The 23107-nt window shown below is 36.6% G+C and overlaps 1 long non-coding RNA gene across 1 annotated transcript in view; it reads right to left on the reverse strand.

Moving 5' to 3' along the window:
- Positions 1–23107, reverse strand: part of LOC105466174 (uncharacterized) — a 118170-nt gene that overhangs the window by 40263 nt on the left and 54800 nt on the right. Inside the window, exons 3-5 of the long non-coding RNA XR_011607778.1 lie at positions 13130–13253; positions 10451–10535; positions 8753–8873 (exon numbers count right to left, since the gene is read on the reverse strand). This is a non-coding gene — a long non-coding RNA (uncharacterized lncRNA). The remainder of the gene's footprint in view (positions 1–8752; positions 8874–10450; positions 10536–13129; positions 13254–23107) is intronic.

A 23107-nucleotide genomic window follows, 5' to 3' on the forward strand; every position in this document is an offset into this window, starting at 1 on the left:
GACAGAGTAACTCAATCTCAAAAGAAATAAAAATAAAAATAAAAAATAACAATCCTTGCTGTTTTCTGTTTGCTTGGTAGATTTTTTTTCAACCCCTTTACTTTAAGCCTGTGAGTGTTACTGCATGCGAGATGGGTCTCCTGGAGACTGCATATTGTTGGGTCTTGCTTTTTTATTCAACTTGCCATTCTGTGCCTTTCAGTTGGGGGCATTTAGACTATTTACATTTAAGGTTAATATTGAAATGTGCAAATTTGATCCTGTCATTTTGTTGTCAGCTGGTTATTATGCAGACTTATTTTTCTGGTTGCTTTGTAGTCTCACTGTTCTATGTACTTAACTGTGTTTTTGTAGTGGCTAGTAATGGTCTTTCTTTCCATATTTAGCACTCCCTTTAGGACCCCTTTTAAGGCAGTCTAATGGTAACAAATTCCCTTAGCATTTGCTTGTCTGAAAAGCGTCTTGTTTCAACTTTGCTTATAAAGCTTAGTTTGGATGGATATGAAATTTTCGGTTGGAAATTCTTTTCTTTAAGAATGTTGAGTATAGGCTCCTAACCTCTTATGGCCTGTAGGGTTTCTTCTGAAAGGTCTGCTGTTAGCCTGATGGAGTTCCCTTTGTAGGTAAACTGCCATTTCTCTCTAGCTTCCTTTAACATTCTTTCTTTCATGTCATTCATGGAGAATCTGATGACTGTGTGTCTTGGGAATGGTCTTTTTCTGTATTACTGTGCAGGAGTTCTCTGTATTTTCTGAATTTGAATATGGGCATCTCTAATAACGTTGGGAAAATTTTCATGAACAATGTCCTGAAGTATATTTTGAAGCTGTTAGTGTTTTCTCCCTCTCTTTCAGTGATTCAATGAATTGTAGATTCGGTCTCTTTACATAATCCCATATTTCTCAGCAGATTTGTTCATTCTTCTATACTGTTTTTTTCTTTAGTTTTGTCTGACTGAGTTATTTTGGAGAACCAGTCTTTGAGCTCTGAAATTCTTTCCTCAGCTTGGTTAATTCTGCTGTCAATACTTGTGATTGTGTTCTGAAATTCTTGAAGTGGGTCATTCAGTTTTGTCAGAATAGTTTGGTTCTTTCTTAAAATGGCCATTTTCTCTCATCTCCTCCATGCTTGTATCATATTCTCTAGAATTCTTGGATTGGTTTTTGACCTTCTGAATCTCAACTATCTTCGTTCACATTCATATTCAGAATTCTATTTATGTTATTTCAGCCATTTCAGCCTGGTCACGAACCATTGCTGGGGAACTACTGTGGTCATTTGGAGGCAAGACTCTCTGGCTTTTTGAGTTGGCAGAGTTCCAGGGCTGGTTATTTCTCATCTTTATGGGCTGATGTTCCTTCAATCCTTGAAGTTGCTGTCTTTTTATCATTTTGTTGTTGTTGTTGTGTTGGCTTTTGTCCTCTTTGATGTCCTTGGGGGTATACTTATGGTATAAGGTAGCTTCAGCTGACGGACTTCATTTCTGGAAGATTTTAGGAGGCCAGAGCTCAACTCAGCACTCCTGGGCTGAATGCTCTAAATCATAGGGGCTGATAGCAGGCCCTGGCCCCTTAAGGTTAGGAACCTGCTGCACTGGAGGAGTTGAGGTATTCCTGGACTGCTGGCCACAACACTATGATGGGTTGTGCCAGTCAAAGCTGTTCATTGGGAGGTGAGAGCAGAATCTGTGGATCTGTGCTTTTTCATACCTGTCAGTAGCAGCAACACCTGCATGATGGCTAGTGAGGCATGCTGGCCTGTACAGGACTGACTTTCTCCATGCAGGTGTTTGCAGTGGCAGCATATGGGGGACAGGTGTTGGGGCTACTGGTGTCTGTGGATACAGTGGTGTCTGTATAGGGGAAGGGTGCTGGTAGATGTGGGACTGGCAATTTCTGTGTATGTGTTCATGCCAGAGCAGCCATATCGGTACAGGACAGGAGATGGCACTTTTGGCCTCCATGCATGTGCTTGTGCTGGCAATGCTAGCATGACAGGGCATTCAGGGGCAGAGTGCACTCAGGACAGCAGCAATTGCACAGTTATCTTCATTATTTTCTACATGGGGAATTACATTAATTGAATTAAAAATGATAATCCAACCGAGTGTGGTGGCTCACGCCTGTAATCTCCACATTTTGGAAGGCTGAGGCAGGCAGATCACGAGGTCAGGAGATGGAGGCAATCATGGCTAACGTGGTGAAACCCCATCGCTACTAAAAATGCAAAAATTAGCTGTGCGTGGTGGCGTGTACCAGCAGTCCTAGCTACTCAGGAGGGTGATGCAGGAGAATGCAAGACTCCATCTTAAAATAATAATAATAATAATAATAATAAACCAGCCTTACAATCCTGGGATAATACCATTTGGTCATCATGTATTATCTGTTTTGTTGTTGTTGTTGTTTTGTTTTGTTTTTAGAGATGGACTCTCACTCTGTCACTCAGGCTGTAGTGCAGTGGTGTGATCTCAGCTCACTACAACCTCCGCCTCCCAGTTCAAATAACTCTCCTGCCTCAGCCTCCCAAGTAGCTGGGATTACTGGCTATCTGTTTTTTATATAGCTTGGTGTAATTTTTAAATATTTGGCTCAGGATTCTTACATCCTGTTTTATAAGGGATATTGCTCTTTAGCTTTGTCTGCTTTTGAAGTCTTTATTTGGAGATGGTGTTCAACTAATGCTAGACTCATAACATGCTCTGAAAAATGTCGTCTCCTTTTACTTTCTTACAGAGTTTGTTAGGATTGGTATTGTATTTTCCTACATATGCAATAGAATTCTTTTATGAAGTTGTCTGTGCCTATAGTTTCTTTTGGGAAAGTCTTCAAGTAATAAATTTAATTTATTTGATAGATACAGAACTATCGAGGTGTCTATTTCTCAATAAGTCAGTTTTTTAATTAAGACCTTTCAAACAATTTGCCCAATTCATTTAAGTTCTCAATTTTTATTGGAATAAAGTTGCTCATAATATTCTTTTATAATCTTTTCAATGACTGTTGGATCAGTAGAGACATCACTTATTTCACTTCTGGTGGTGATAATTTGTGCCTTCTCTCTTTTTTCTTAATTCATCTACTAGACATTCAATCATTTTTATATCTTTCCAAAGGACAAACTTTGAGTTTTATTCATCTCTGTTTTGGGAGTCTGTTTTCTCTTTTACTATGTTGGCTCTCATCTTTATTTACTTGCTTTCACTTACTTAGGTTTTATTAACTCTCCTTTTTTAGCTTCCTATACTGAAGCTTAGCTCATTGATTATATGCCCTTTCACTTTACTAATATAAGCATTAAAAGATATAAATGTCTGTATTGGCTGGGTGTGGTGGCCCATGCCTGTCATCCCAGCAATCTGGGAGGCCGAGGCAGGCAGATCACCTGAGGTCAGGAGTTCAAGGCCAGCCTGGCCAACATGGTGAAACCCATCTCTACTAAAAATACAAAATTAGCTAAACTTGGTGGTGGGTTCCTGTAATCCCAGCTACTCAGGAGGCTGAGGCAGGAGAATCACTTGAACCCAGCAGGCGGAGGCTGCAATGAGCCAAGATCACCATCACACTTCAGCCTGGGCAGCAGGGCAAGACTCTGTCTCAAAAATAAATAAATAAATAAATGTCTCTGTCTACGCTTTAATTGTATCCCACAAATTTTGAAATACAGCTGCTTTCTTTACATTTGGTTTCAAATATTTTCTAATTTCCTTTCTGATTTCTTTTTTGATCTAAGGGTAATCTGGAAGTGTGTTGGTTGCTTTCTAAATTGCTGTTATCGCTCAATGACTTTTTTGCTTAATTATCTTGTTATAAGGGAACATACTCTACACAACTACAGTCCCCTTAAATTTATTGATAAATTCATCTATGTCTTCTGTAACTCTCTGTGTTAGAAAAAAAAAAGCCCCCCAAGATATCCATATCCTAATCCACAGAACCTAAAAATATATTACCTTACATGACAAAAGGGATTTTTCGAATGTTATTAAATTAATGATTTGGGGATGGAAAGATTTTGTATTATCTGTGTCAAAGACTAAAACAATGTACAAATTTTGCTAGATATTGTCTATTCCTTTCCATAAATACCATTTTTCCTTGTCACCAGCAATATGTCATTGTCTCTACCCCTGAAGCCTGGCCAAGAGAATATGTTGTAAGACTTTTGGATTTTTGTCAGTGTGATAGTTCAAAATTTGTACATTAACAGAGTTTTACATGTAACTTATTGTGATCAAATTAAGCCTTTTTGCATATGTTAAAAGTCATTTGTATTTCTTTTTTCAATGAACTATTTTTATCTTTGATACATTTTTGTTCCATTATATATATTCTATTTCTTTTAGCTCTTTTATGTTTAGAATATTAATCTTTTGCCTGTGATAAAAAACTGGAAGCTATTATTTTTTTTTAGTTTATTGTGTCTCTTTATTTTGCTTGTGGTATTTTTGCCAGGCAAATGTTTAAATGACTTTTAGCCTAGTATTCTGACTGCACATCCTTAATAGAACATATTCTAAAGGGAAAAAAATCTGAAACACAATTTTAAACCTTGTTGAGAGTTAGTAAGCATATTGGAATTTTTATGTTGTAGTCATTCTATACATGTCCTAGAATAAAGAATAAAGTACCATCCTGGCTAACACGGTGAAACCACGTCTCTACTAAAAATACAAAAAAAAAAAAAAAAATTAGCCAGGTGTGGTGGGCGCCTGTAGTCCTAGCTACTCGGGAGGCTGAGGCAGGAGAATGGCGTGAACCTGGGAGGCAGAGCTTGCAGTGAGCCAAGATGGCGCCACTGCACTCCTGGGCAACAGAGCGAGACTCCGTCTCAAAAAAAAAAAAAAAGAATAAAATAAGTGTGTTAATTAGTAACCAGGGTTTTCGATATAAAACACAGGTTTTCAATACAAAATCAAAAAATCAGAAAAGCACTGTAATGTTAAATTTGAATTGGAAATAAACAACATATACTCAATCTTTAAGTTTACTTATATTTACATATATCCTAGCTTTATCCATTGAAACCACACCACTCCAGTGTAAATGAATACTCCTGATACTCACATTTTAGTTTCTAACTATCAGTTTCCCCCCAGAAAATCAGATATATTTCTTAGTTTAATTAAGTCCCATTTTGTTTTTGTTATTTGTGCTTTTGAGGTCATTAATTATTTGCCTAGACAATGTCCAGAGGAATTTCCCCTATGTTTTCTTCTAGTATTTTTACAGTTTCAGGTTTATTTTTAAGTCTTTAATCCATCTTGAGTTGACTTTTTAACATAGTGAAAGACAGGGGTCTAATTTCATTCTTTGGCATTATGAGAACCCAATTTTCCCAGCACCATTTATTAAAGGGGTGGCCTTTCCCCAGTGTGTTTTTGTCAACTGTCAATGATCAGTTGGCTGTCAGTGTATGGCTTTATTCCTGAGTTTTCTATTCTGTTCCCATTGATCTATATGTCTATTATACGAGAATCACACTGTTATGGTCACTATACCTTTGTACTATGATTAAAGTTAGATAATGTGGGCTGGACATTATGGTCATTTTAATGGCATTAGTTCTTCCAGTCAATTAGTATAGGATGATTTTCCCACGTGTTTGTGTCATCTACAATTTATTTCATCAGTGTTTTGTAGTTTTCCTTGTAAACACCTTTCACTGCATTGGTTAAAAGTTTTCCTAGGTGGGTTTTTTTTGTTTTGTTTTGTTGTATTGTGTTGTGTTCTGTTTGTGACTGTTGTAAATGGAATCACCTTCTTAACTTGGTTTTCTGCTAGATCACTAATGTATACACATGGTACTTTTACTTTTTTTTTACATTAACTTTGTATCTTGAAACTTTACTGAGTTTATTCATCACTCAAAGATTTTTTGTGGAGTCTTTAGGGTTTTGTACATGTATGATCATCTCACTAATGAACAGGGATAATTTAACTTTATCTTTTCCAATTTGGATGTCTTTTATTTTGTTATCTTGCCTGATTGCTCTAGCTAAGACTTCCAGTGCTATGCTGAATAGGAGTGGTGAAAGTGAGCATCCTTGTTTGGGTATCTACACAAAAGAAAAGAAGATATTATATCAAAAAAGATACCTGCACTCTCATGTTTATCCTAACACTACTCATATTAGTAATGATACAGAAGCAACCTAATTGTCTATCATGAGATGACTGGATAAAGAAAACGTGACATAAATACACAATAGAATAGTATCAGCCATAAAACAGAATGAAATCATGTCTTTTGCAGCAACATGGATAGAAGTGAGATGCAGAAAGACAAATACCACATCTCCTCACTTATAAGTGGGTTCTAAATAATGTGTACACATGGACACAGAGTGTGGAATTAGAGACACTGGAGACTCAGGAGGGTACAGGTTGGGGGTTGGATGGTGAGAAATTACTCAGTGGGTGCAATGTAACATTATTCAGGTGGTAGATATACTAAAATCCCAGTTACATATCCATGTAACAAAATTGCACTGTACACCTTAAATTTATACAAATAAATGTTTAAAAAATGAATTCAGAGATCTTTGAAGAAATGTTCGAATTCTGATCTGGAGCATAGGAAATACAAGATAAGACTAACCTGGACAACATAGTGCGACCCTGTCTCTACAAAAAATAAAAAATTAGTCAGATATGGTGGCACATACCTATAGTCTTAGCTACTCTGGTGGCTGAGGTCAGAGCATCACTTGAGCCCAGGTGTTTAAGATTAAAGTGACCAATGATTGCACCACTGCATTGCAGCCCAGGTGACAGTGTGAGACCCTGTCTCAAAAAAAAAAAAAAAAAAGAAAGAAAAGAAAAAGAAAGAAAACACAGGGTAATACTGTAATATCTTAATAGTTCATAAAACAAAAATTTAGTCAAAGACCACTGAAGCAAAAATTTGTGTCAAAAACACACAAAGGCATTTTTGACTTTATTTTGTAAATTTGTGGTACATGTGCAGGATATGCAGGCTCGTTACATAGGTAAACGTGTGCCATGATAGTTTCCTTCACCTATCAACCCATCACTTAAGTATTAAGCCCAGCATGCATTAGCTATTTTTTCTGATGCTCTTTCCACATATCCCACCCCGTGACAGGCCCCAGTGGGTGTTGTTCCCCCCACTGTGTTCATGTGTTCTCATTGTTCACCTCCCACTTATGAGAGAACATGCGGTGTTTGGTTTTCTGTTCCTGCATTAATTTGCTGAGGATAATGGCTTCCAGCTCCATCCATATCTCTGCAAAGGACATGATCTCATTCCCACAAAAGCATTTTTAAGGGATTTACATTAGCCAATTTTGAGATCTGAGTATTTGAGTATTGAAATGTGAGCACCAATAGGGATAATTATTTTAATTGTTCAAGTATAAAAGATTTGCCTATGAAAAGGCAAAATTAATTATGAAACATTGAATAAATAAACACTTAGGAGTCTGTAGTGATTCTGCAAGTGAAAGCCAGGTGGAGAGAGAAATTGGAGGTGACTGATACATAGAATAATGTTATAACTTATTGTCAATTTGTTAAATTTTTATTGTGAATGGAAACACAACAACATTCTGCGGAAAGAGACATAACCAGGACTGTCCTGGATAAACTGGAATTGCTAATCATCTTATTACTGTATCAGTTTCTTACTTTGACAGCTGGTAATTAAAAGAAAGGAGCTGAGCAAATTTTTGGAGGAGAAACACTTTTTCCACAAAAGAGTGATAGTTAATAAACATAGAAAGCATAATAATATTTTAAAATCATGTTTTTCTGACACCCCACATGGAAATAAGTAATCAGGAAAAAATTATTTGTAAAGATTAAAACAATTCGGTAAAATGTTGCTGGAGTATAAGATATACACCGTTGCCAAAGGAAAATATACTTTTAAATGGAGAGGTTTGCTCGTCATCACATTAACAGAGTGATCAAACTTAGAAATTGCAGATGACTCACTAACATTGGGATATACCAACATGTGTACCTCTTGATATGATGTAAAATGAAATACAAAGCATTACTTATTAAATATTGTCTAAAATGTTTACTGTGTATCTAGTCAAGTCTTTAGATCAACCTTCAGTTTTCCAGAAATAGAGGATAAAGAAAAAAGATAAACGTTAAGAGGAAACTATCAGATACATTCAGGATGTGGGACAATCAATGAGAAAATGGATTTGGTCTTTTTAAAAAGTCAATATAAAAATTATAATAATGGAGAACAGATTAGTGGTTGCCAGGGGCATTGGAGAGAGTGGAAACAGGAGGAAGCAGTTGTGGCTATAAAAGGGGAATACAAGGGATCCTTGTGGTAATGGAACTCTTCTGTATTTTGACTGTATCAATGTCAATATCCTAATTGTGATATTTTTATACTATCATTTTGCAAAATGCTATCATTGGGGGGAAATGGGTAAAAGATACATAGGATCTATCTGCATTATTTTTTACAACTGCATGTAAATCCATAATTCTCTCAAAATAAGTTTAATTTTAAAATAATTTTAAAAATATGTTAAATGAATTAAAAGCTGGGAAGACTACTCTAGATTTTATCTAGAGATAAAATGAGCAAATGCAAATATGGTCAATTCCTATTGCTGAATATTGATGGTAGATATTTATTTTATTCAAGTATTCTGCATGCTTGAAATTTTTCATAACAAAATCAGAAAAAAAATCAATCTCATTGTTAGACAATTGATTAGAAATTGATCATTTCAGGCAAATGATTAAAATATCATACCAACCTTAGCTATTGAATTTTCTTCTCTTTGTGGTCATCTCATTAGTTAATAGAACATGCAATTTTTAGTGACTTGCTTCATTAATTTACCCTTCTACTTGCTGAAGACACACCAACGGTCATATCTGGAAAAAAATAATATTCATTAAATAAACAGAACTTTCTGCTTGATTTATTATGTAGAGATTATGGCAGGGTTTTGATTTGGGGCAACATTAGAAGAAAGAGAAAGCCAGATAAGTAAGATTCTCAAGTTTTTTATTCAGTTTTAAGTTTATCACCCACAGTGCAAGTCAGCTACAATGTTGAACTCAGAGCCAAAAAAAAAAAGAGAGAGATCACATTAGGCATCAGGTCTGTTTGCTTTTGCAAACTCATATTTCATCTCTTTATATAAGCTTGGCTTATGACTATTAAGAAAAGAATACCTGAAAATATTCATTCCTTTTACTCCCTATGAATTAAACAGGACGCCTTTTAATGCAAATTTTCTGACACAAATTTCTGATAAGCAAATTTCATTACAATTCTTTCTTATGCACTTCTCATTAAAATTTTCAGGGTAAGTATATTTCAAAATATCTAGATTAACAGAAATTCTTAGAACTGATAAATGCAGTAAAGTTGCAGGCTAAGAAATCAACATACAAAAATCAGTAGCATTTCTAGATGCCAACAGTAAACAATCTGAAAAAGAAATCAAGAAAGTAATGTCATTTACAATAGCTACAAATAAAATTGAACCCCCGGGAATTAACCAAAGAAGTGAAAGATGCCTACAATGAAAACTATAAAACATTGATGAAAGAAATTGAAGAGGACACAAACAAATGGAAAATTATTCCATGTTTATGGATTTGAAGAATGAATATTGTTAAAATGTCCATACCACCCAAAGCAATCTACAGATTCAATGTAATGCCTATCAAACTACCAATGACATTCTTCACAGAAATAGAAAAACAATTCTAAAATTTACGTGGAACCAAATTTCATTACCAGTGATTTAAACATTTATTTCATTTAGACTATAACATGAAACTCTATCTCGGTGTTATGTGAGCTACCATAAAGCAGGAATAAATAGAAATAGGACTGGTGTTTGGCGAAGCCTCATAAAACAGAGATGCTTAGTAGTAAGTTTTATACTATGATAATCATTTGATAATGGGATCAATTATATGATGAATGTAAGCCTCAATGGTCTAATGGGACTAGGACATCTGTTCGCTGTATTTTTAGTGGGCCCTTCATTAAGCATGTGATTTGCAAGGTGAAGCAAAACACTGAATACAGAAAAAAGGATACCCAAAATATCTGACTTATTATCAATAATTTCAGCAACTGATCTCTTCATAAACCTGAGGCTGGCAATTTTATTCTTCCTGAAAAAGACCAGATACTAAAAAATTTAGGCTTTGTGGGCCAGACTGTCTCTGTCACAACTACTCAACTCTGCCATTTAAGTGCAAAATCAGCCATAGATGATACTAAATGAATGGGTATAGCTGTGCTCCAATAATACTTTATTTATAAAAATAAGAAGCAGGCCAGACTGGGCTTGCAGGTGGTAGTTCGCCAATCCCTTTCATAGATGATCAAACGATTCAATTAGCGAATGGCACTCAATGTGGAATTTGATTTCTGAAAATGCAAAATTGAGGATGTTAAAACAAATTATTTTCAGAGAATATGAACTTACTTTATGATTTTCCATTTTGTCTTCTTTATCCATTAATTCTTATTTGCCATTAGCGTGAAGGTACAAAAGATGAAAAATTGGAAGGCTGTGTGGGACAAATAAGTAGTCTAAATATAAATAACAGATTTGTATATTTTCATTATTTTAATCCCATGTAACTCTGCAAAATTATATTTTTCTCCTCTCAAAAGAGGAAAGTAATGCATTCTTGAGGTTTTGGCACAAGCACTGTTTAATGAAGGTCACAAACTGAGCAACAGAAGTTACTTATATGTTAAGACCCTTTGTAGAAATATGGAAAAATATACAAAATGAATAGAATACTATTTTCTAATATGTCTACAATTAAAAATAGTGCATTGTGGAAAATTTTCTCAAGTCCAGCGGTGGTCTTCCTGCATAATGGCTAGATTCTGACATACACATTCCATGCATATTGAGAATACAGATGAAAAATTCCAGCTCAGATCCTGGCCCATAGCTCTTCAAAAAATAGTTGTCAAGGACCTATTCTGAGGACAGTGTGTTCTTCCCCCCCCCCCCAAAAAAAGGTATACATGTGCAGAACGTGCAGGTTTGTTGCATAGGTATATGTGTGCCGTGGTGGTTTGCTGCACCTATTGACCCGTCCTCTAAGTTCCCTTTCCTCACCCCTTTCCCCCCAACACACCCTGGTGTATGTTGTTCCCCTCTCTGTAGAACAGTGTGTTCTAATGGTTAAGAGTGTGAATTCTGGGGTCAGACTGTCTGCCTGGCTATGAATTCCAGTTGTGTGATATTGGGCAAATCACTTTTCTTCTCTGTACGTTAACTTCCCTATCTATAAAATAGGGGTAATAATATTAACCTCTTAAGTTTGTCTTGTGGAATACATGAACAAGTATGTATAAAGCACTTCAAAGCTGTAGTTCATGATTGGGAAAATATAAGTGTTGAATCAGTTTATGTCAACTATTTTTCAGCCTGTACTCTAGAGCTAAGTTGTTTTAGGGTTCATGAGTAAAGAAAAGGAGAGAACCATGTGTTTAGTAGCTATTTTAAGTGTCTGTGGTAGATGTTACTGTTGCTCACAGAAGGCTTGTACTTCTCTACGGTATTAGTCAGGGTTCTCTAGAGGGACAGAAAAAATAGGATAGATGTATATATAAAGAGCACTTTATTAAAGAGTATTGATTCACATGATCGCAAGGAGGTCCCACAATAGGCTGTCTACAAGCTGAGGAGCAAGGAAGCCAGTCTGAGTCCCAAAACCTCAAAAGCAGGGAAGCCAACAGTGCAGCCTTTAGTCTGTGGTTGAAGGTCCAAGAGACCCAAAGCTGAAGAACTTGGAGTCCTACCTTCAAGGGCAGGAAGCACCCAGCATGGGAGAAAGATGGAGGCCAGAAGACTCAGTGAGTCTAGTCTTTCCACATTCCTCTGCCTGCTTTTATCCTAGCCATGCTGGCAGCTGATTAGATGGTGCCCAATCAGATTGAGGGTGGGTCTGCCTCTCCCGGTCCACTGACTCAAATATTAAGCTCCTTTGGCAGCACCCTTACAGACACACCCAGGAACAATACTTTGCATCCTTCAATCGAAACAAGTTGATACTCAATGTTAACCATCACATCTACTCACTTAAAGTTAACCATAGACACGATTTTTTAGCCAAAAATATGTCAGCAGAAGTGAAAAGTGTTAGGGTGTGTCTTTCCAAACTCAGATATTTCTTTATTAATATTCAGGGCAATGATAGGTATTCAGCAAATTCTAGGAAAATCATGACGATCACTAACCTTTGATGTGTTATAATGGAAATGTGTTTTACACCCATTAATAGTCTTAAGAGATGATTTATTTATCTAAGATACAATATTCCTAAGAGATTGAAATTATGTGATTCCCCTTGGGTGGTCACTCAGATACAAGGAGAAAATTCAGAATTCCTGATCTTGAATTACCAGTTTTTACTCTATTTTATTGAACATGGTGGTCCAAAGGTTGTTTCGTATGTCCCATCTTGTCTTTATTTTTTTCTCCTTTTAATATGCACTAGCTCACAGCTTGGTCTTTTGAAAAAAAAAAAATTAACTAAATCTTCAGTTGAAGAAACAAGGTATAGATTTTAAGCAAAAATTGTAAGCCAAAAAAGGTATCTATAGACTTTTTTCTGTCTCCAATAGCCATAACATGATTTGTAAAGGTTTATAAGTTCTACAGACATTTACAGGGTGTGTGTTCTAGGTGCATCTAAAATGGACTGTGCCTGGTGCTAACCATGTTATTTATGTATCTTCTACCATATGCTCAGTAGTAACTTTATTCTCAGAGCATATTTACAAAATGACACTGAGACTGATAAAAATGGCATCTGTTGAACTAATATATGGTATACATTCTTACAGGTGTTTTACATGTTATTTCATTTAATTCTATAAACCTATTAGAAGTAGTGATAACCACATTTTCATGAAGAGATTAAAGTTCAGAGAAGTATTTACCTCAAATTCCACATCTAGAGACTGGAATTTGACCCATTCTGTTCCACATCTCTGCTCTTTCTACATTATTACACTCCTCTGCATTTTAAAGTGATTTTTACTTTTAGTCATTTTCTTATATTTCTTCCCCTTCCCCATCAGGCAAGAACCTTTGGGTTAATATATTATTCATCAATAGATAACTAATGCAAATGCTTACCAAATTACATGCTGGACAACTGGAACTTTCCCATTTCCGTCTCTGGCAATTGATTTAACCAATATTTTTGAAGCTTTATATATGCAGCATTAGATATTGTCCTTACTATCAAACGGCTTCTTATCTAATGGAGGAGGGGTGGTAAAAAATTTTAATTGGACTTTTTCAAAATTAAACTCAAAGTAAACCAAAGCGCAGAAATAAGTAAGGTAATAGCAGAGATACATGAAATTTAAAATAATAAACAATAATTGAAAGTTGATTCTGCACAAAAGTTGATTCTGCAAAAAGATTAATAGAATTGATTGGCTTTTAAAATGCTCAGGGGACAAAAAGAGAAAGTGAGAACAAAAATTAGCAATATCAGAAATGGAAAAGGGACATCACTACATATCCCAGAGATAAAAATAAGATAATAGAAAATGTTCTGAACAATAGCATTAAAATGCTTAATCATAAATTTAACAATATATCAATGGTTGTGCAAGACTTCCACAGTAAAAACTATATAACATTGTTAATAAAAATTAAAGGAGACTTAAATAAATGGTAATATATTCCATGTTCATGGATTAGAAGACTTAATTACCATTAAGATGTTAATTCTCCTGAAGTGGATATAGAGTTTCAACACAATCCCATATAAAATCCTAGCAAACTTTCTTAGATATTGTCAAGCAAGTGCTAAAATGTATATGAAATTTATAAAAACCTAGGATAGCAAAAAACAATTCTGTAAAAGAACATCCAAGTTGAAGAAATTACATATACTTGATTGTAACACTTATGTTACAGTAATCAAGTTAATGTGATATTGACTTAAAGGATAGAAAAAAATAGATCAAAACAACATCAACAATCTGGAATCCAGAAGTTGACTCACTTATATAAACAACCAATTAAATTTTTACAAAAATACAGCAGCAATTTAATAGGGAAAGAAAAGTCTTCTCAGTAAATGGTTCCAAGAAACCTGGGTATCCATAAGGAAAAAAATAAACTACCATTCCTACAACACATCACACACAGAAAATAAAAGATCATAAACTTAAACTCAAAAGCTAGAATTATAATGTTTTTTAAAGAAAACATAGAATAATATCTCCATGAATTGTAGCCAACAAAGATTTCTTAAGCCATAGAAAACATTAACCATAAAAATTTTTTTAAATGAGAAATTACTTCATTGAAATTAAAAACTTCTGTTCCTTAAATATCACCATTAGGAAAATGAATACGCAAATCACACACTTGGGGAAAGTAGTCATAATAGATATACCTGAAAAATACATATATCCACCATATGTAAAGAACATCTACAGTTCAACAACAAAAATGCAGCAAATTTTAAATATTGGGCAAAGGACTAAAACAGACACTTCCAAAAGAAAGACAAATGAATGGCTAATAAAGATATGATGAAGTGCTCAACATCACTAGTCATCAGGAAACTTCAAATTAAAACTTCCATGACATTATCATTTCACACCAACTAAAATGGCTGAAATGAAAATGACTGGCATAGCAAAAGTTGATAAGGATGTGGCAAAATAAGAACTTTCATACATGACTGAGTATAAAATGGTTAATCTCTTTGGAAAAAGATTAGGTAGTTTCTTATGGAGTTAAATACACACTTACCCTCTGATGCAGCAATTCTACTCCTCAGTAATCATCACATAGAAATGAAACATATATTCCCTTAACTCCCACAATGAAATGCATCATCAAAAACTGTTTGTATTAGTGGAAACTAGCCTTTGCTATGTCTGGCATTGAAACATGTTTTAAAACACTGCTTTTTAAAATAAACTTTAACTTGAAATAAAAACTGTAAACAATTAATTTCCTGTCCATTGGAAGATTATTTCTGACTGAAAGAGTCATCAAAGCAAAGTCTGAAAAGATTGAATTCTCCCGAGTAATATTCTGTGATAAATATGTAACATTTTGTTTAACATTCTTTAATGTCTTCAATATACAGTTTATTATATCAGAATTCAAATGATTTTTTTTAAATTAGCTTTCACTACCAACCGTAACATAATTGGGCAGATGAACACATAACTATCTAAGGTGGACAATGATAAATGCTACAATGAAGCTAGAACAAACTTGCCATGAGAATATAGCTATAGGGACAGATTTTTCCTTAGACAATATAATATTTAAACTAAGCTTTAAGAGGCAGATATCATGACAAAAATAAAAAGCAAGTACTCAAACTTACTCCAAAGTTGTCTTAATTTCTTAAAGCTTTGATCTCATTGTGTTAGCAAATGTTGAATGAATTCACATTTTTTATTATTTTATCATTCACATTGATATTAAATTAGCAAATATTTACTAAGTACCTAGTATGTCAGTTGTCAGAACTGACATAGTATTTATCTAGTAAATTTTTGTATTTCATACACTTCTTCTCATTACCAGTATGACATCCCCCAGTCAAAGATACTAATGACCTCCTGCCTTGACTGAATGACTTCCTAAGTGGCTTCACTTTCTTTATGTTTAGTCTCCTTGGTGCATTTTCTTAAGTGCAGATGATCTTTTAAAAGCCTACTAGAAACATGTTATAAGGCCTTTTAGTTAGATAGCACTTGTTCTTTGAATATTCTTTCCCTGTATGTATATGGTTGTATCTTTCTAATACTTCAAATTTTACTTAAAGTTCAGTTGTGAACTTTAAGTTGTGAGTTGTTATTCTGACAACTCTATCTAAATAGGTCTTCCCAACCCCAAACACATCTTTGTTTTAGCACCATTTCTTTTTTAATTTGTACTTAAGTATTGGTCTGTTTCTGTATTTTAGGTCTCCCCAACAAGGCTATCAGGTACTCAAGGGCAGGAATTTTACTTGTTCAGGTATGCAGTGTATATCTACCACCTAGAATGGAGGCAATGCATAGTAGACACTGAATAAATATATATTTACTGTTGTATTGTGAGCAAAACAAAAATGATCCCTGCTTTTACCTAGTGAGGAAGGTAGATATTCACCTAATAATCACAGAAATAAATGGAGAATTAGAAACTGATAAGTGCTTGAAACAGAGAGCATGATTTTATTAGAATGTGTAATAAAAGGAAAAGATCTTCCTGGAAGAGTTAGGACAGACTTTCCCAAGGATGGTATAATTGAACTGAGAACTGAAGAGTCAGTAAGAGTTACCCAGGAGTTGAGTGGTGAGACGTGTCTTTCCGTTAAGGAAAAAAGCTGTGTTGTGAGATCAAACCTGATGGGTTAAAGAAAGGCTTCTTACGCAGGGACATCTGGCAAAATCTGGAAGTATTTTTAGTTGTCATGATGGAAGAGGGTGTGCTACTGACATTTAGTGGGTAGAGGTTGGGGACACTGCTCAACATCCTACACAGAACAGGACAGCCCCTAGACAACAAAGGGTGATCCAACAAAAATGTCAATAGTACCAAGGTTGAGAAACCCTGGGTTAAAGTATTGCTTCTCAAACATTTTCCTTACAATACAAAATATATTTTTACAACATAATCCAGTAAAGTAACACAAAACATAACAAGCATTTACATGAAATAATATTTACCCTTTTGTTTGCGATGTAACCTATTTTCCCTTCCCTTCCCTTCCCTTCCCTTCCCTTCCCTTCCCTTCCCTTCCCTTCCCTTCCCTTCCCTTCCCTTCCCTTCCCTTCCCTTTCCTTCCCTTCCCTTCCCTTCCCTTCCTTCCCTTCTATTATTTTAACGCTGGTCTTGATTCACAGAATTTATTTCATGACTCATTATTAAGTCTCAGTCTGTAGTTAGAAAAAATCACTGTGCTGAAGTATCTAAAAAGAGATGACTGACTGGAGCTCAGAAATCAAGAGGGAAGGTTGAAAAGTGGTGGAAATAGTGAGGCAGGTGGGAGATCTTTCACAGACCTAGAGGCCAAGCTAAAGATTTTGGTCTTTATCTAAAGAGTAACAGAAAGACTTTGAAAGAATATGAGCAAGGATTGGCATAATTAGATTTTTTTACAGCACACAGCAGTACTGTCCAACAAAAATGTAATGCAAGCTACATATCCAATAATAAATGTTCTGGCAACCATAGTTTTTAAAAAGGTAAAAAGAAACAGATGAAATTAATTTTAATATGTTCTACTTAATTCGATGGATCACTTCAACATGGAATCAATATGGAATCAATATAAAAATTATAAATGAGCCCAGGTGCAGCGGCTCACGCCTGTAATCCCAGCACTTTGGGAGGCCTAGGAGGGTGGATGAGGTCAGGAGTTCAGGACCAGCCTGGTCAACATGGTGAAATGCTGTCTCTACTAAAAATACAAAAAATAGCCGGGCATGGTGGCAGGCGCCTGTAGTCCCAGCTACTCAGGAGGCTAAGACAGGAGAATTGCTTGAACCCAGGAGGTGGACGTTGCAATGAGCCAAGATTGTGCCACTGCACTCCAGCCTGGGCAACAAGAGTGAAACTCCGTCTCAAAAAAAATAAAAATAAAAAATTATAAACAAGATGTTTTACATCCTTTTTTCACACTAAGTGTTTGAAATATGGTGTCTGTTTTATAGCTACAACTCATTTCAATGTAGACTAGCTGTGCATTGCTCAATAGCCCCTGCAGCTAGTGGTAGAAAGGCACACCTTACAGTACATGTGTAGAGAATGAGTTGGAGCAGAATAAAGGTGAATGTGGTGAGACCCGTTAGGAAGAGATTGTCATGGCCCAAGCAAGACATGATGGTTACTTGTGGTGCGTGGTGGTAATATACATGGAGAGACATGGGCGATGTTAAAGAAATATTTAAAAGTAAAATGAACAGGTTCTAGTTATGATTTTTGATATTGAGTGGGGTGAGGGTGGATGAATAAAATGGAAATTATCTGGGAACCTGAGTATGTCTCCTTTTTCGCCCTTGCAAAATAAGTGGAGTCCACTCCTCTGTGTTAAAAACCCCTAAGGTCAGAGTTCGGTTAACTGTAAGAGGGTTAATATCAGAGCTTTTTAAAAATGGTGTACACAGTCTGTGATTCCATAACTAGTGAATGTGTATGACTAAGCCCAATTTTTTAAAAAATTTATCCATTACTTGATCTACAAAAATTTAACTTCTCAACTGAAAGCTACATAAGGGTACAGATTTGTTTAGTTACTGCAGTAGTCTCACAGGCTAAAATGATTCTTGGCAAATAACATGTGCTTAATAAATATTTGTTGAATGAATGAATCTGCTTATTTAAGCCCTGGTATTCTTTTGGAACATTTTCAAATATTAAATATTTTACAGATATCTGATCATAACAAATAACTGTACCACAGGACTTGATGTACCATTGAGTTTAAATCCCTTATTTATCTGTTCTTGGTATTTATCAGGATGAATGCATTAGTAGTCTTTCCTCATCAAACTGCCCAAGCTTGTATATTTAGGTCTGTGTTTATGTGTATGTATATATATGTGTGTGTATATCTTGGAGGTAAATATCTATCTGTGTTCATCCTCAAAATCCAAAAGTATTACATTTCTTTAATTTATGACATGTTAAAATCAGATACTGAAACTGTGCCCCAGTGGTAAATAATTTGTTAACTAGCAAAATTTCTTGAGCTTCTTTTGCAGGACAGTGGAGAAAAAAAAACAGTTTTTACAATCCCTTCTGTCTGCAACAAAGAAAGAAAAGAATGCTTCTCTTTTTGCCACCCACAATCCTTGGGCAGATATCCAAACTCACTTAAATACCCTCCTTACTTCAGGAGAACATAGAATTTTCCTTTCAAAGAGCCTGTACCAAGGCTGATAAGACGTATGAAGAAGCCCCTAATAACTTGGTAAGGGCTGCCCTGACTTGACCATCCCAACACCAACCCTTGATGAAATCCTAGCGACATGGAAGATAGAAATAAGTTTGAACATTATAGAGATTGCATACTTAAGGGGCTAAAGAAAGGAGTTTTGACACAAAAAGTTTAAATTACACCCAGGAGGTCAAACAAAAGCCTAAAGAAGACCCCTCAGAATACTTACAATTTGGGGGCTTACTGACGGTATGCAGAGATAGATATGGAAGCTCTGAAAAATCTAAAAATGAGAAATATGACCTTTACAGGACAAGCTGCCCCCAACATTCAGAATAAATTGCAAATAGTGGAAGAGGCTTTAGGAATGCCCATGTCTCAGTGGTTTGAGATTGCTTTCAAAATTTTCAATGGCTGAGATGAGGTCCCAGAAAATAATGAACAGAGCAAAATGAAACACCAGGCCACCTTGCTGGCTGAAGCCCTGAGCGAGAAACTATTGGGAGGAAGCATATCAGCTACTTCATCTGGTGCTCCACTTGGTACTTATAGATGGAGTTTGGCAGGTCCCATTCTCAGGGTAAACAGAACTTACAGGGGCTTGTGTCCCAGCCACCAGGTGGGCTGTTTCTTCAGGAATAACCTCCTGTGTTTCTAGTTCATATATACCTATCTGCAATTGTTCAACCCAAATGCATCCACCCAAACATGGTCTTCCACTCTGCAGCATTTAAAACCAAAGATACTGCCCCTAAATTAGTTTATCTCATAATCCACTTCAGTGAAGGTTCCTCAAGAAGCTGATAATGTTGATCTTCAAAATGAGATAGTTCTGTCACACACAATACCCTCCGGTTTCAAGTTACTTGATTTTGCCCTTCCCCAACATTTAACTACCTTCTTGGTAATCACAGGTCTCAGAGGCACTTTCTGCTATCCCCAAGGAACAGAACTTTCCCCTTTGTGGATGACTTTGTGGTTAGTGGCCTGAACCCGGACACATCCACATCTGAGCTTGGTCCAGCTCAAGGCCCAACCTAGTAAGTATTCTCTTTTATTCCCATCTTAGCTATTATAGATAACAATAATGAAGGGATTGAGTATTTCCCTTTCTTTGTTATTAGTTTGCATTTCCTTAGGCAGCCAGTAAACCAACTCCCCAGGAGTTTAGTTTGACCCATTTCTAAATTTCACTGATAACTTTTGCCTTTAGTAACTGTAACTTTTGCCTTTAGTAACTGCGTGCAGCACAGCTGTAGCTCCATGCCATGGGTGACTATGTGGTCACTCAGGGAATGAAAGGTTCCTTATTCCCCCACATTTCCATCCTTTCTCTTCCCAAACCACATATTTCTGTGAGTTAGGGCCTCTCTAGGAAACCTTATTTATCTGACACCAATTGCTATTAAACCCTCAAGCCATGTTTTTCCTCTGTTCTAATACCAACAACAGCAATCAACTAACAAGACTTCTTTGACCCCTAAATAATGTGGGACTTTCTCCCCACCAGCAAGCAAGCAATCAATTCTGTAGCAGATACCAGCTGGGTTTCCTCCAATTCAATTCCAACACTATCTTTCTGGAGGTAGCATTAGCTCCCACACATTGAGATCTCAATCCCACAAGACTGCTCCCTCAACTCCCTCCTGCAACTCCCTCAGACACCAGTTGCAATTCTGGACCTCTGGAAATTCTGATCTACCAGCCTCAAGATGGGGCTCCCAAGATCCCCTCTCTGGGGTCAATCAATTTGCAGGAGCTGCTCAAGCTGCTCACAGAGCTCAGGGAAACACTAACTTATGTTTACAAGTTTATTATAAGGGATATTAGAAAGGAAGGATAAATACAGATGAAGAGGTGTGTAGGGTGGGGTATGGGGGAAGGGGTGTGGAGCTTCCATGCTTTCCCTGGGCATGCCACCCTCCAGGAACCTCCACATGTCCAGCTATCCAGAAACTCCCTGAACCCTGTTCTCTTGGGTTTTTATGGAAGCTTCAGGATGTCAGTATTCCTTCCCCCAGGGTATGGAATGAGACCCTCTCTGGAATGAAGGTCTTATGACCCACAATCAGAAAGACAGGGGAAGATCAGAGTCCTGCCTTGGAGCAGGTGAGAGGTGGGCATGAGAAGGTCAGAGTGATTCTGTTTCCTGAGACCTGACACATTCAACATTATAACAAAAGACTATAACTAAGGCTATGGGAGTGGTGAGCATGGAACTGGCTGAAAACCAATAGATGGATGGATGGATGGATAGATAGATAGATAGATAGATAGATAGATAGATAGATACATAGATACATAGATACATAGATACATAGATAGATAACTACTCCACTAGGGTTTTTTGGGAATGGTAGGATTTTTCTGAATTTTGATTCCAAACTTTGGGTTCATGGCTAAGCCCCTTTAGGAAGCCATGAAAGATGAGGATGAGGAACCCCTAAAATGGACTGGAGAATGTCACGAAGTTTTCCAGGACATAAAAGAAAAATTGGTGATTGCTCCTTCCCTAGGCCCTCCAGATCTAAGAAAATCTTCTAACCTTTTTGTCATGAAAGATGGCAAGTAAGCCTTGGGGTGTTAACTCAGAATTTAGGGCCCATAAGAAACCTGTGGCTTATTTTTCAGACCTGGATGTTGTCACACAAAGATGGCCAGTTTGACTTCAGGCAGTAGCAATCATTTGTGACTTGCTCTTTTTAGAGGCTGACAAGTTTACCATAGGGCAGCCTACTACAATGCAAACCCCACATTACATGTTACCTCTTTTAGAACAAAAAGGAGGACATTGACTTATACCTGAGAGGCTAGAAAAATACAAAACATTATTGCTGGGCAACTCAAATGTGAAACTAAAAGTAGTCTCCATCTTGAATCTTACCACCTTACTCCTGAGTAGCATGGAAGAAACTATTCATTGTTGCATTCATATTGTATAAACTTTGTGACATTCCCCAGTCCATTTTAGGGGTTCCTTGTCCTCATCTTTCATGGCTTTCTAAAGGGGCTTAGCCATGAGCCCAAAGTTGGGAATCCAAATTCATTATTAATTCATACTCGATCAAGTTTATTCTAGTCAGCTCAACTCAGTAAATCAACCCCTAAAAGATCCAAATCTGATTCACTGATGGAAGTAGTTTCATGGATCAAGGGATATGGAGGGCTGAAAATGCTGTAGTGACACTCATCAGGACATGTCCAGCTCAAACTAAATACACACTCATCAAAAAGTAAGCCCTTCTACTCCCCTGAGGGCTTGGAAAGATTCAGTCAATGGGGATTTAATTGGGGACCAATGTGTTCTCAGGACACCACATACAAGTATACTAAAGAAAGAGGGATATGTGATAGACAAGAAAAGGTCCTGATTCCTCAGGACTTAATGGAAGAAGTAATTAGTCATGTCCACAAGAGCACTCGCTATGGTAGGGATGCTACACTACAATGGATACAAAAATATATCATTGGACCCAACATGTGGAGAACAGTCCAAAAGGTAATACATCAATGTGTGATCTGTACAAAGAATAAACCAAATGTAACTGAACATCAGGTTAGTTGCTCACCAAGTGCAGAGTCCAAGTAACAAGAGTGAGGTCTGATATAAAGAAAGTGGTTTATTCCAAAGCTAATTTGGGGAAGTGGCACATGTGTCCTGCCATACTGCTTCACTTTTGGGACAGAAAGCAGGCACTTTTAAAAGGCAAGGAGGAAATAATCAAAGTGAGGGGTCCATGCAAGCTCTGGTGCCTTATCCAGTAGGCAGTCAAGCTGGTAACTGCTGGCACATTCGTGGACAGGCTGTTATCTCTTGAGGCCACCTCCTGATGGAGGGAGTTCCTTAGTGGGGATCCTTTGGTCTGTAAATTGATTATTAACTCTCCAGGAAATAGATGACCTTGCCCTGTAGGGAGTGTCTGATGAAGGAGAGGGTAAAAGGCTATATTTCCTTTTCTAAAGGTCTAGGTAGGAAGTAGGGAACCAGGGAAACAAATTAAATCATCCCTTAGAAAAAAAGGGTTACTCCATAACAGAAAGACTGGTCCATCTCAGTCATAAAAGGAGTTCAAGCCAGGAGATTAAGACCAGGTGAGGGGTCAGGGGCTGAGGCTCAGGCCTATAATCCCAGCAATGTGGGTGGCCAAGGCAGGAGGATCTTTTGATCCCAGGAGTTCAATACCAGCCTGGGCAACATAGCA

This window comes from Macaca nemestrina, chromosome 9 (assembly GCF_043159975.1).
Source record: "Macaca nemestrina isolate mMacNem1 chromosome 9, mMacNem.hap1, whole genome shotgun sequence".
NCBI lineage: Eukaryota > Metazoa > Chordata > Mammalia > Primates > Cercopithecidae > Macaca > Macaca nemestrina.